Raw genomic sequence first — 14,299 nt, forward strand, 5'->3', positions numbered from 1 at the left:
CTGCTGATCCATATATGTGATATACTAACAAGTGTGCTGGAAGTAGAGTGAACAATCACAAGAGTATCAGACAACGAGGACACACAGATAATGGAAGGTAGATCATTTGGGCCTTCCAGGCCATGGGGAGGGTTTTTTTTTCAACATCTTTATTGGAGTATAATTGCTTTACAATGGTGTGTTAGTTTCTGCTTTACAACAAAATCAATCAGCTATACATATACATATATCCCCATATCTCCTCCCTCTTGTGTCTCCTTCCCACTCTCCCTATCCCACCCCTCTAGGTGGTCACAAAGCACTGAGCTGATCTCCCTGTGCTATGTGGCTGATTCCCACTAGCTATCTATTTTACATTTGGTAGTGTATATATGACCACATTTTAGATTGATCACACATAGGACCCTTTAGCTGAGAGTGGGTTTCTTGGCATCATTAGAATTCGCACAGTAATTGAAGTGGCATTTCAAGTTCTATGCCATAGTAGCTTTCTTTTTAACATGTTCCAAATCTCTGTCTCCACCAACAATACATGGATAGTATGGGATCAAAAGGTGCTTGCTGAGTGGATAAATGTGTGAGTGTTACAACAGGTTCTGCATGACCATTGTAAATTCATAAAGAGAAATTTCAGACAGTTCACTGAGGCTTATTCTATCACTGATTGTAACGAGGCTATCTATTCAAATCAGAGAAGATGCTGTTTAAGGCAGTCTACATTTCATGGGGAGGGTTTTAATTTGTGCTCTAGGTGAAACAGGAAGCGGGTACAGAATTTTGACCATAAAGTCATCACTTTAGTTGATGTATTGGGAATAGATTAAGGGCAATCAGGGATAGAATCAGGGAGACCTGTAGTAATCCAGGTGAGAAATACTGGTGCCCCAGACCGAGGTGATGGCATTGGATATGGTGAGAGGTGGCTGGATTCCTGCTGTATTTAGAAGGTAGAGCTAACATGATTCCTGAAGGATTGGATGTGGGGCAGGTAAGAATGATGGGAGTCAAGAGTCATTCCAAAGATTTTAGCCTGAGAAATTGGTAGGCAGAGTCATCACTGGGATGAGGAAGGGGAAGGGATTCAATTTGAACATGTGAAGCTTGAGGTATATGTTCAATATTTGTGCAGAGATGGTGGCAATGTTGTGTTGCTTCCTGTCCTTCAAGACTCAGCTGAATTGTCAACTCCTTTCAGAAGCTGTAAGCTGAAAATGGGTTATTTTTCTCTCTCAAATGGATTAATTTTCTATATAAAATGGATTCACAAATTTAAGGTTTTTGAATAAATGAATAGATGAAAAGAAAAAGCAAATTTTTACTCTTAATGTGAGGACTAAATGAGATGAAGCAACAAACATAATGTCTACTGAGAGCTACTTTGCCCATTGTCCTGGGGTGGCTCACAACCAAAGACTCACTGAAGTGGGACTATAAAGGCTAGTCTATTTCAGACCAATGTGGGACAACTCTGATGGGCCATTTTCTTTTTCTTTTTTTTTTTTTTTTTTTGCGGTACGCGGGCCTCTCACTGCTGTGGCCTCTCCCGTTGCGGAGCTCGGCACGCGCAGGCTCAGCGGCCACGGCTCACGGGCCAAACCGCTCCATGGCATGTGGGATCCTCCCGGACCGGGGCACGAAGCCGTGTCCCCTGCATCGGCAGGCGGACTCTCAACCACTGCGCCACCAGGGAAGCCCTCTGATGGGCCATTTTAACTACAGAAAATCTAATAAGATTGGTCAAGTTTGTCATTGGGCCGGCATTTCAGCTTGACTTCTCCCTCTGCCCAATCCTGTTTCCTTCCCTTCCCTTTCACAGGTGTTGATGCCAAGAGCACTCCTGAACACAAATCAGCTTCCCAGAGAAGCAAACCTGCAAAGTTGGTGCCAGTGGTGGTCTGAGATAGCAGTTGATAAGGTGGCATTTTGGATGTAGAGCCTTAGCTGCCTGTTTGGCAATAAGCACTTACTGGTAGCAAGCAGAACACAGATAGCACCTGGCACAAAGTGATGGACCAATTGTTAAACTTCTACAAATGGTGAATTGGGATTGTATACTGGTAGAAAAGAATGCATTAGCTCCTGCAGTGTGTTGGCCCTTTGATTAAAATGGGGGATATAATAACTACAAGGACAATAGAAGAAGGTAGGATCCTTTCTCTTTCTAAACAAATACAGCAAAGGCTGAGAGTGATTAATGGGTAACTGAAAGTCTGTTTGGAAGCCAGAAGGCATCCTTGGCAACATACAAAGAGGTCTTCATCTCCTATAGTAAAACAGCAGAGCTAAGCAACGCATAAGGGGACCAGGATTTATTCAGCAGGTTTACTTAAAATCAGCCCAATGAAGCAAAGACAGTCTTTCAACAGTGCTGGAACAACTGGAAATCCACATGCAAAAAAAAAAAAGAATTTAGACACGGAACTCACACCCTTCATAAAAATTAACTCAAAATGAATCATAGACCTAAATGTAAGATACAAAATGGTAAAATTCCTAGAAGAGAAAACCTAGGTGACCTTGGGTATGGTGTTGATTTTTTTAGATACAATACTAAATACATGATCCTTGAAAGAAATAGTTGATAAGCTGAACTTCATTAAAATAAAATTTTCTGCTCTGCAAATGCCAATGTCAAGAAAATGAGAAGATAAGACACAGATTTGAGAAAATGTTTTTGCAGAAGATACACGTGATAAAGGACTGCTATCCAAAATATACCCAAAAAACTCAACAATAAGAAAACAAATAACCTGATTAAAAAATGGGCCAAACTGCACATTGTTAGAGCTTGGAGTTGAGGCCACTGGCCAATGAACTCACAAGTGTAGGTAGTGTGCTACATGAGGGGCAAGTTTTTCACTAACATCACAAGGATCTCTGGCCCAATGAGTGGAGTTTCATAGTAATACTTGCTACAAATGTAAAAAAAAAAAAAAAAAAAAAAAGGGCCAAAGATCCCTTAACAGATACCTCACCAAAGAAGATATGAAAAAATGCTCCACATCATATATATTAAGAAATTGAAAATTAAAACAAAGAGATACTACTACACACCTATTAGAATGGCCAGTAGTATAAAACAAACACTGTTGATACTATATGCTGACAGGGATGTGCAGCAACAGAACTCTCATTAATTGGTTGGTGCAAAACTATGGAGAAGGTAAAAAGATCAGTGGTTGCCAGGGGCCAGGGATAAGGAGAGATAAATAGGCAGGGCACAGAGGATTTTTAAGACAGTGAAATTATTGTGTACAATACTATAATGAGGGATACATGTCACTGTACACTTCTCCAAACTCATAGAATGTACAGTACCAAGATGAACCCTAATGTAAGCAATGGACTTAGGGTGATAATGATGTGTCAATATAGCTTCATCAGTTGTAACAAATGCACCACTCTGGTGGGAAATGTTGATGGGGAGGAAATATGCATGCCTTGGGGTAAGAGGTATGTGGAAAATCTCTGTACCTTCCTCTTAATTTTTCTGTGAAAATAAAACTGCTCTAAAATATATAAATTCTTTGAAAAAAATACAAGGCAAATCTGCTATGTGCAGGTCAGACCCCTAGTTGGAAAAAGAAATCAGATGGAGACATCTAAGTTGAAGAATCTGAAAATCTTGACTTCCCACATTTCCCTGAACCATCTGAGCCTGCAAAAGTGACACATCTCTCCCTATTTAAAAGATAGCACATTCCCCTTCCTTGAAGGCAATTCAGAGACCTCACCTCCAAAAGACAACTGTCCTTCAGGATGTTTCTTCAATCTCCTCCTTGACACTAGACCTGTAACTAGGGTTAAGTTGCATCATAGCACAGCTTTAGATGTGCTGAAGCTGATAAGAGAAGCAAAAGACCAATCCCTAAAAAACTTCAAGCATGGAATAATAGCAAGTGTTGGGGCAGAACGTGTAGAATTGGATTCTGAGTTTGCTTGATCAAAGAGGTTGTTCACCTTAGCTCCAGAGCTCTTTGTAAGGTGAGTTTTGTACCTGCATCACACCTTGATTTCTCCCTCCTCCCTATTCTCTCCCACTCTTCCATAGGTGTTAATTCCAAGGACATACCCTAATAAACATCCTGCATACTAACCTCCATCTCTGAGCAACTTCCTTAGATAACACAACCTGTTACACACAATGTACATCTCCAAACAACTCACTCAAGTACAGAACGTACACTGTAGGGATACATATCATTGTTCAAATCAGAAAAGACCTCCTGAGACCTGTCTGAAAATAGAATTGATAGCCTCAAAAGTAGAGGGAGTCCTATCACTTGAATGATTCATGCAGAGATGAGATAATCATGTGGAAAGAATGTGACACAAGAATTTATATTTAGACAACTAAATGAAACAAATAGAGCTCCTTTAGTAGCACACCTAGCTTTCAAACTCTAAAAAAAGTAACTACTTAAGTGGAAGCAGGTCAAACGCCTTGAAACTTCACTTACTTGGCCTTATTTTTCCTTCCTGTGGCCCCCTTGAGTCATTCTTAGGGAACCCTACGGTTCCAGAGAGCACACTTTGAAAATTGCTGGAGTGCTTCCTTCCAGTCCAATGATTTTGTGGATTTATGATTTAGTGGGAAGCAAGTCATCTGAAGGATTTGAAACAAAAAGATATTACTGGAGTGTATTTGCTACGCCCTAAGCATTAGAGTTCTCTTAATTAGTAATTCATACATTCAGCATATGAACTATGATATAATCACATGTTTAAATATGCAATCATTTCTCAACTTGATTGTAATAACTTGTGTATAATAAAAGAGGCCCCCTTTCATTGCTATGTTGAGTAAATGTTAAATTAATCATGGACCCATGCCAAATCTGCTTTTTTTTTTTAAATAAAAAAGACAAATAAATTGCTTTTCCAAGGCTGAATCATGCTGCCTGTCTTCCAAGAGCATTTTTGTAATTATTTCTTTGAATACCCAAGTGATAATATCCATATGGATTCTTAACCTTTATACCAAGCCTTTGTGAGCAAATATGTTGGAAAAGATGGCCAATGATTTCATACTCCATGCAAGGGGGTAACCCTAATCACTGCCCCAGTTCTATAACAGACTGAATGGAGCCTCTGATGAAAAGATGAGATATAACAAAGAGAGAAATCTTGGCAGGAAAATTACTTTGCTTTGAATCATCATGGCAAGATAACTTGAAAAAGCCAAGATTTCACACAGAGGTTGTTTCAAATATGAAGAGATTCAAAAGTAATACAAAATTCACTGCACCATGTAAGTATAAGGGAATAAAGTATATAGATGTACACCATGTGCAAGAAAACTCATTAAAATCACACTGCTTTGGAGACCTCACAAAGTTTTGAACATTTCACAAGAAAGTCCTTTAACATCTTAGAGAAATAGAGTTGTGTGTTTTGGAGGAGGGAGGGAACTTTCATGTAATTGAGTCTGTCTACCCTTCCCCCTCTTCTTTTTTTTTTAGCAGATGAGGAAACAATTTCATGGAGAACCTAAGCTACTTATCCACGGTCTTATATCAAGGGTAGCAGGATCATGCACTGTCATTTAAAAATATATAGTATAACCTATGTAGTAGATTGCTATTTTGGGCAAAAATTGGTTAAAATATATTATGTTGGAATTAAAGTCATTTTTACCTGCCTTTTGTTTCAAAATCCTTTTTTCAGTTCTACTTTCTCTGGAGACTGCCAGGTTTTTCACAATTTGATTCATTCAAGAAGGGTGCTCAGGATGAGGAAAGAATGAACTGATCTCCCTGGGATGAGGAATTTGCCTTTTAGTATGAAAATTCACATATCAGTAATTTCAATATTGTGGTTTGAGAATTGAACACAGATGAAGGAGAAACATTTTTGTTTGCCTTGTATTTTAGAAGAAGGAGGTGCTGAAGACTGGGGATGAATTAGGAATCTCTTTCCATGAAGTGGATGGAGGCGGGTATCATTTGAATCTCTGAGTATCATTATCAATTTAGAGCCTTTGCTCATCTGTCCTTGAAATGTCTGGGCAGTCCCTTTCCCTCAGTCTACTGTCACTTGAGTAAATGCTCATTGGCTTCTTTGGGGGACATTATTACAGTATATACTTGTCACCTGACAGGGTACTTCCTTCTGGAGACCTGGTCATTTCTTCAATCAACGGGTTCTAGGTCTAAAGACTTTCCAAAGAGACCTATGACCAAAGAATGATCATAGCTTCTTCTTTTATTTTTTTTCATAGATACAAATAATAACAATCATTTAGTGAGGACTTCTCATGTGTCATGCTGGGGGTTTTTTTGAATTTTTTTTTTTTTCTTTTGCAGTACGCGGGCCTCTCACTGTTGTGGCCTCTCCCGTTGCAGAGCACAGGCTCCGTGCAGGCTCAGCAGCCATGGCTCATGGGCCCAGCCGATCCTCGGCATGTGGGATCCTCCCGGACCGGGGCACGAACCCACGTCCCCTGCATCGGCAGATGGACTCTCAACCACTGCGCCACCAGGGAAGCCCTTTTTTGAATTTTATTTTATTTATTTTTTTATACAGCAGGTTCTTATTAGTTAACCATATTATACATATTAGTGTATATATATCAATCCCAATCTCCCAATTCATCACACCACCACCACCCACCCACCACTTTCCCCCCTTGGTATCCATACATTTGTTCTCTACATCTGTGTCTCTATTTCTGCCCTGCAAACCAGTTCATCTGTACCATTTTTCTAGGTTCCACATATATGCGTTAATATACGATATATGTTTTTCTCTTTCTGACATACTTCACTCCATATGACAGTCTCTAGATCCATCCACGTCTCTACAAATGACCCAATTTCGTTCCTCTTTATGACTGAGTAATATTCCATTGTATATATGTACCACAACTTCTTTATCCATTTCTCCGTTGATGGGCATTTAGGTTGCTTCCATGACCTGGCTATTGTAAATAGTGCTGCAATGAACACTGGGGTGCATGTTCCTTTTTGAATTATGGTTTTCTCAGGGTATATGCCCAGTAGTGGGATTGCTGGGTCAAATGGTAATTCTATTTTCAGTTTTTTAAGGAACCGCCATACTGTTCTCCATAGTGGCTGTATCAATTTACATTCCCACCAACAGTGCAAGAGTGTTCCCTTTTCTTCACACCCTCTCCAGCATTTGTTGTTTGTAGATTTTCTGATGATGCCCATTCTAACTGGTGTGAGGTGATACCTCATTGTCATTTTGATTTGCATTTCTCTAATAATTAGTGAAGTTGAGCAGCTTTTCATGTTCTTCTTGGCCATCTGTATGTCTTCTTTGGAGAAATGTCTATTTAGGTCTTCTGTCCATTTTTTCACTGGGTTGTTTGTTTTTTTAATATTGAGCTGCTAGAGCAGTTTATATATTTTGGAGATTAATCCTTTGCCCATTGATTTGTTTGCAAATATTTTCTCCCATTCTGAGGGCTGTCTTTTCATCTTGTTTGTAGTTTCTTTTCCTTTGCAAGAGATTTTAAGTTTCATTAGGTCCATTTGTTTATTTTTTGTTTTTATTTCCATTACTCTAGGAGGTGGATCAAAAAGGACCTTGATGTGATTTATGTCAAAGAGTGTTCTTCCTATGTTTTCCTCTAAGAGATTTATAGTGTCCAGTCTTACATTTAGGTTTCTAATCCATTTTGAGGTTTTTTTTGTGTATGGTGTTAGGGAGTGTTCTAATTTCATTCTTTTACATGTAGCTGTCCAGTTTTTCCAGCACCACTTACTGAAGAGACTGTCTTTTCTCCATTGTATATCCTTGCCTCCATCTTCATGGATTAGTCGACCATAGGTGTGTGAGTTTATGTCTGGGCTTCCTCTCCTGTTCTACTGATCTATATTTCTGTTTTTGGTGCCTTTACCATATAGTGTTGATTACTGTAGCTTTGTACTATAGTCTGAAGTCAGGGAGTCTGATTCCTTCAGCTCTGTTTTTTTCCCCTCAAGATTGCTTTGGCTATTTGGGTTCTTTTGTGTCTCCATACAAATTTTAAGAATTTTTGTTCTAGTTCTGTAAAAAATGTCATTGGCAATTTGACAGGGATTGCATTGAATCTGTAGATTGCTTTGGGTAGTATAGTCATTTTCACAATATTGATTATTCTAATCCAAGAACATGATATATCTCTCCATCTGCTGGTATCATCTTTAATTTCTTTCATCAATGTCTTATAGTTTTCTGAGTACAGGTCTTTGGTCTCCCTAGGTAGGTTTATTCCTAGGTATTTTATTATTTTTGTTGCAATGGTACCTGGGAGTGATTCCTTAATTTCTCGTTCAGATTTTTCATCATTATTGTATAGGAATGCAAGAGATTTCTGTGCATTAATTTTGTATCCTGCAACTTTACCAGATTCATTGATTAGCTCTATTAGTTTTCTGGTGGCATCTTTAGGATTCTCTTGTATAGTATCATGTCATCTGGAAACAGTGACAGTTTTACCTCTTCTTTTCCAATATGTATTCCTTTTATTTCTTTTTCTTCTCTGATTGCTATGGCTAGGACTTCCAAAACTATGTTGAATAAGAGTGGTGAGAGTGGACATCCTTGTCTTGTTCCTGATTTTAGAGGAAATGCTTTCAGTTTTTCACCATTGAGAATGATGTTTGCTGTGGGTTTGTCACATATGGCCTTTATTATGTTGAGGCAGGTTCCCTCTATGCCCACTTCCTGGAGAATTTTTTACCATAAATGGGTGTAGAATTTAGTCAAAAGCTTTTTATGCATCTACTGAGATAATCATATGGTTTTTCTTCTTCAATTTGTTAATATGGTGTATCACATTGATTGATTTGCATAAATTGAAGAATCCTTGCATCCCTGGGATACATCCTACTTGATCATGGTATATGATCCTTTTAATGTGTTGTTACATTCTGTTTGCCAATATTTTGTTGAGGAGTTTTGCATCTATATTCATCAGTGATATTGGTCTGTAATTTTCTTTTTTGTAGTATCTTTGTCTGGTTTTGGTATCAGGGTGATGGTGGCCTCGTAGAATGAGTTTGGGAGTGTTCCTTCCTCTGCAATTTTTTGGAAGAGTTTGAGAAGGATGGGTGTTAGCTCTTCTCTAAATGTTTGATAGAATTCACCTGTGAAGTCATCTGGTCCTGGACTTCTGTTTGTTGGAAGATTTCTAATCACAGTTTCAATTTCATTACTTGTGATTAGTCTGTTCGTATTTTCTATTTTTTCCTGGTTCAGTCTTGGAAGTTTATACCTTTGTAAGAATTTGTCCATTTCTTCCAGGTTGTGCATTTTATTGCCATAGAGTTGCTTGTAGTAGTCTTGTAGCATGCTTTGTATTTCTGAGGTATCTGTTGTAACTTCTTTTTCATTTCTAATTTTATTGATTTGAGTCCTCTCCCTCTTTTTCTTGATGAGTCTGGCTAAAGGTTTATCAATTTTGTTTATCTTCTCAAAGAACCAGCTTTTAGTTTTATTGGTCTCTGCTATTGTTTCCTTTGTTTCTATTTCATTTATTTCTGCTCTGATCTTTATGATTTCTTTCCTTCTGCTAACTTTGGGTTTTGTCTGTTCTTCTTTCTCTAGTTCCTTTAGGTGTAAGGTTACATTGTTTATTGGAGATGTTTGTTGTTTCTTGAGGTAGTCTTGTATATCTAGAGACTTCCCTCTTGGAACTGCTTTTGCTACATCCCATAGGTTATGGATTGTCGTGTTTTCATTGTCATTTCTCTCTAGGTATTTTTTGATTTCCTCTTTGATTTCTTCAGTGATCTCTTTGTTATTTAGTAACGTATTGTTTAGCCTCCATGTGTTTGTGTTTTTTACATTTTTTTCCCTGTAATTGGTTTCTAATCTCATAGCGCTGTGGTCAGAAAAGATGCTTGATATGATTTCAATTTTCTTAAATCTACTGAGGGTTGATTTGTGACCCAAGATGTGACCTATCCTGGAGAATGTTCCATGCGCTCTTGAGAAGAAAGTGTAATCTGCTGTTTTTGGATGGAATATCCTATAAATATCAGTTAAATCTATCTGCTCTATTGTGTCATTTAAAGCTTGTGTTTCCTTATTAATTTTCTGTTTGGATGATCTGTCCATTGGTGTAAGTGAGGTGTTAAAGTCCCCAACTATTATTGTGTTACTGTCGATTTACTCTTTTATAGTTGTTAGCAGTTGCCTTATGTATTGAGGTGCTCCTATGTTGGGTGCATATATATTTATAATTGTTATATCTTCTTCTTGGTTTCATCCCTTGATCATTAAGTAGTGTTCTTCCTTGTCTCTTGTAACATTCTGTATTTTAAAGTCTATTTTATCTGATATGAGTATTGCTACTCCAGCTCTCTTTTGATTTCCATTTGCATGGAATATCTTTTTCCATACCTTCACTTTCAGTCTGTATGCATCCCTAGGACTGAAGTGGGTCTCTTGTAGACAGCATATATATGGGTCTTGTTTTTCTATCCATTCAGCAAGCCTGTGTCTTTTGCTTGAAGCATTTAATCCATTCACATTTAAGGTACTTATCAATATGTATGTTCCTATTACCATTTTCTTAATTGTTATGGGTTTGTTTTTGTAGGTCCTTTTCTTGTCTTTTGTTTCCCACTTAGAGAAGTTCCTTTAGTATTTGTTGTAGAGATGGTTTGGTGGTGCTGAATTCTCTTAGCTTTTGCTTGTCTGTAAAGCTTTTGATTTCTCCATCAATTCTGAATGAGATCATTGACAGGTAGAGTAATCTTGGTTGTAGGTTCTTCCCGTTCATCACTTTAAGTATATCATGTCACTCCCTCCTGGCTTGTAGAGTTTCTGCTGAGAAATCAGCTGTTAACCTTATGGGAGTTCCCGTGTATATTATTTGTTGTTTTCCCCTTGTTGCTTTCAATAATTTTTCTTTAATTTTTGTCAGTTTGATTATATATGCCTCTGTGTGTTTCTCCTTGGGTTTATCGTGCCTGGGACCCTCTGCTCTTCCTTGACTTGGGTGGCTATTTCCTTTCCCATGTTAGGGAAGTTTTCGACTATAATCTCTTCAAATATTTTCTCGGGTCATTTCCCTCTGTCTTCTCCTACTGGGATCCCTATAATGTGAATGTTGTTCCATTTAATGTTGTCCTAGAAGTCTCTTAGGCTGTCTTTATCTCTTTTCATTCTTTTTTCTTTATTCTGTTCCACAGCAGTGAATTCCACCATTCTGTCTTCCAGGTCACTTATCCGTTCTTCTGCTTCGGTTATTCTGCTATTGATTCTTTCTAGTGTATTTTTCATTTCAGTTATTGTATTGTTCATCTCTGTTTGTTTGTTCTTTAATTCTTCTAGATGTTTGTTCTTTAATTCTTCTAGGTCTTTGTTAAACATTTCTTGCATCTTCTGGATCCTTGCCTCCATTCTGTTTCTGAGATCCTGGATCATCTTCACTATCATTATTCCAAATTCTTTTTCTGGAAGGTTGCCTATCTCCGCTTCGTTTAGTTGTTTTTCTGGGGTTTTATCTTATTCCTTCATCTGGTACATAGCCCTCTGCCTTTTCATCTTGTCTATCTTTCTGTGAATGTGGTTTTTGTTTCAGAGGCTGCAGGATTGTAGTTTTTCTTGCTTCTGCTGTCTGCCCTCTGGTGGATGAGGCTATCTAAGAGACTTGTGAAAGTTTCCTGATAGGAGGGACTGGTGGTGGGTAGAACTGGGTGTTGCTCTGCTGGGCAGAGCTCAATAAAACTTTAATCCATTTCTCTGCTGATGTGTGAGGCTGGGTTCCCTCCCTGTTGGTTGTTTGGTCTGAGGCGACCCAACACTGGAACCTACCCAGCTCTTTGATGGGGCTAATGGCAGAATCTGGGAGGGCTCATGCCAAGGAGTACTTCCCAGAACTTCTGCTGCCAGTGTCCTTGTCCTCACGGTGAGCCACAGCCACCCCCTGCCTGTGCAGGAGACCGTCCAACACTAGCAAGTAGGTCTGGTTCAGTCTCCTATGGGGTCACTGCTCCTTCCCCTGGGTCCCGATGTGCACACTACTTTGTGTGTGCCCTCCAAGAGTGGAGTCTCTGTTTCCCCTAGTCTTGTCAAAGTCCTGCAATCAAATCCTGCTAGCCTTCAAAGTCTGATTTCCTAGGAATTCCCCCTCCCGTTGCCAGACCCCCAGGTTGGGAAGACTGATGTGGGGCTCAGAACCTTCACTCCAGTGGGTGAACTTCTGTGGTATAAGTGTTCTCCAGTTTGTGAGTCACTCACCCAGCAGTTATGGGATTTGATTTTATTGTGATTGCACCCCTCCTACTGTCTCATTGTGGCTTCTCCTTTGCCTTTGGATGTGGGGTATCTTTTTTGGTGAGTTCCAGTGTCTTCCTGTCGATGACTGTTCAGCAGTTAGTTGTGATTCTGGTGCTCTCGCAAGAGAGAGTGAGCGCACGTCCTTCTACTCTGCCATCTTGAACCAATCTCTCTCATAGCTTCTTCTTTTAAAAGTGAGGTCATTTGGGGATCGAGTAACAAATGGAGTCTTGTCCAAAGTGTGGCTTACAGTAGGCAGTGGGCCCATTGATTTTTGACCCACCCTGTGGTCATTTTCCCAGTTCTCTAATGTATAATGAGAGTGACATTCTTGCAAGTTTCTGCAACCCACACATCATGGCCTCAGCCTGTCAGATAAGAGCTATCATAGTGTAGAATTTCAAGTGAAAGACTGAAATAGCACTTGATCCAGCCAGGATATGAAATCAAATCAAAGTATTTTTTGGCAAGGAGGGGCTACGATAGATCACAAAGATTAGTGCCATCCTTAAAGATCTCCAAGAAGAGAACGCTGATTGGAGCAGCTATTCAGTTGGGTTTCACTATGTTGATTTTGAGGGGCCCCTGTTACATCTTGGTTAGAGATAGCCAATGGGCAGAGTATACGTATAGCTAGGTTCTTGCAGGCCTTTGACCCTCCAGAGCAATTTGTGTGTGACATCCTTGGGTACATACTTGGCTGTAGTTGTAATATGTGTGGTCCTCTCCCCCACAATTAAGTTAGCACTGATATTCTTGTGTATATATATGTGTATTCCCATGACTTGGAACACATTTCTCATCCTTTAATAGGAACTTCATAAAATGTGATGAAATGAAGCATTTCATAGAAGGGGGGGAGAAAGAAATAAACATATTTGATTTATAAGGAGGCCCAAATGCGTTCTTAGAATTAAGGCCAATTTTCCATGCATTTTAACTTAATGAACCATTCCAAATGTTGGCACATGGACAGCTGCCCCTCAATTAGATGTGCTCACATGTGCTTTTTAAACTGAACTGGACTTTCAGACACCTGGAAATAAATTGGTTTTCATCTTATAGGTGGAATATTTATTTAAAGGTTTTCTAATTTGCCCTTTCATCCATTTTAAGGATCTCTGAACATCATTGTTTATAATTGTTTACCAAATTCTATTGAGCACTTCTATTGGAATTTGCCACCACATAGGACAGCCTATTTCACTGGACAAATATAACTGTTACAAAGGTTTCCTCATGGTGAACCAAGATCTCCAACTCCTGCCATGTTTAATGCTTGTTCAAACCTCTTGCCTCTTACAAATAACCTTGTGACTAATAATTGAAGGCTGTCCACCTCTTCCTTTGAATCATCTATTTTCAAGGTCAAATATCTCTCATTTCTTCATTATTGCCTTAGTTAATTGACTTCCAATTCTCAACACTTTTGTCCTCAAATTAGCCAGTCTTTATTTTTTAATGACCAAATGTTCCTAGTTTTAATCATAAACCCCCTTCTTTAATTTTTAATCAATTTTATTGAGACATATTTTACATAAAAGTTTCTCATTTAAATGTATGTTTACAGTTAGCAAAAATAAACAAATGGGACCTAATGAAACTTAAAAGCTTTTGCACAGCAAAGGAAACCATAAATGAGATGAAAGACAACTCTCAGAATGGGAGAAAATATTTGCAAATGAAGCAACGGACAAGGGATTAATCTCTAAAATATACAAACAGCTCATGCAGCTCAATATCAAAAAAACAAACAAACCAATCAAAAAATGGGTGGAAGACCTAAATAGACATTTCTCCAAAGAAGACATACAGATGGCCAAGAGGCACACGAAAAGATGTTCAGCATCACTATTAGAGAAATGCAGATCAAAACTGCAATGAGGTATCACCTCACACCAGTCACAATGGCCATTATCAAAAAATCTACAAACAATAAATGCTGGAGAGGGTGTGGAGAAAAGGGAACCCTCTCACACTGTTGGTGGGAACGTAAATTTATACAGCTACTATGGAGAACAGTATGGAGGTTCCTTAAAAAACTAAAAATAGAACTACCATA

General features: G+C 38.7%; 1 non-coding gene across 1 annotated transcript; it reads left to right on the forward strand.

Annotated features, from left to right (window-relative positions):
* The first annotated feature begins 2,770 nt into the window (after positions 1–2,770).
* LOC114890111 lies at positions 2,771–2,920 on the forward strand. The gene has a single exon (XR_003792244.1). It is a non-coding gene; the product is annotated as a small nucleolar RNA SNORA62/SNORA6 family (small nucleolar RNA).
* The last annotated feature ends 11,379 nt before the right edge of the window (positions 2,921–14,299 follow it).

The sequence above is a fragment of the Monodon monoceros genome, unplaced genomic scaffold, assembly GCF_005190385.1.
Source record: "Monodon monoceros isolate NGI ecotype Baffin Bay Population unplaced genomic scaffold, NGI_Narwhal_1 Super_Scaffold_10, whole genome shotgun sequence".
NCBI classification, from domain to species: Eukaryota; Metazoa; Chordata; class Mammalia; order Artiodactyla; family Monodontidae; genus Monodon; species Monodon monoceros.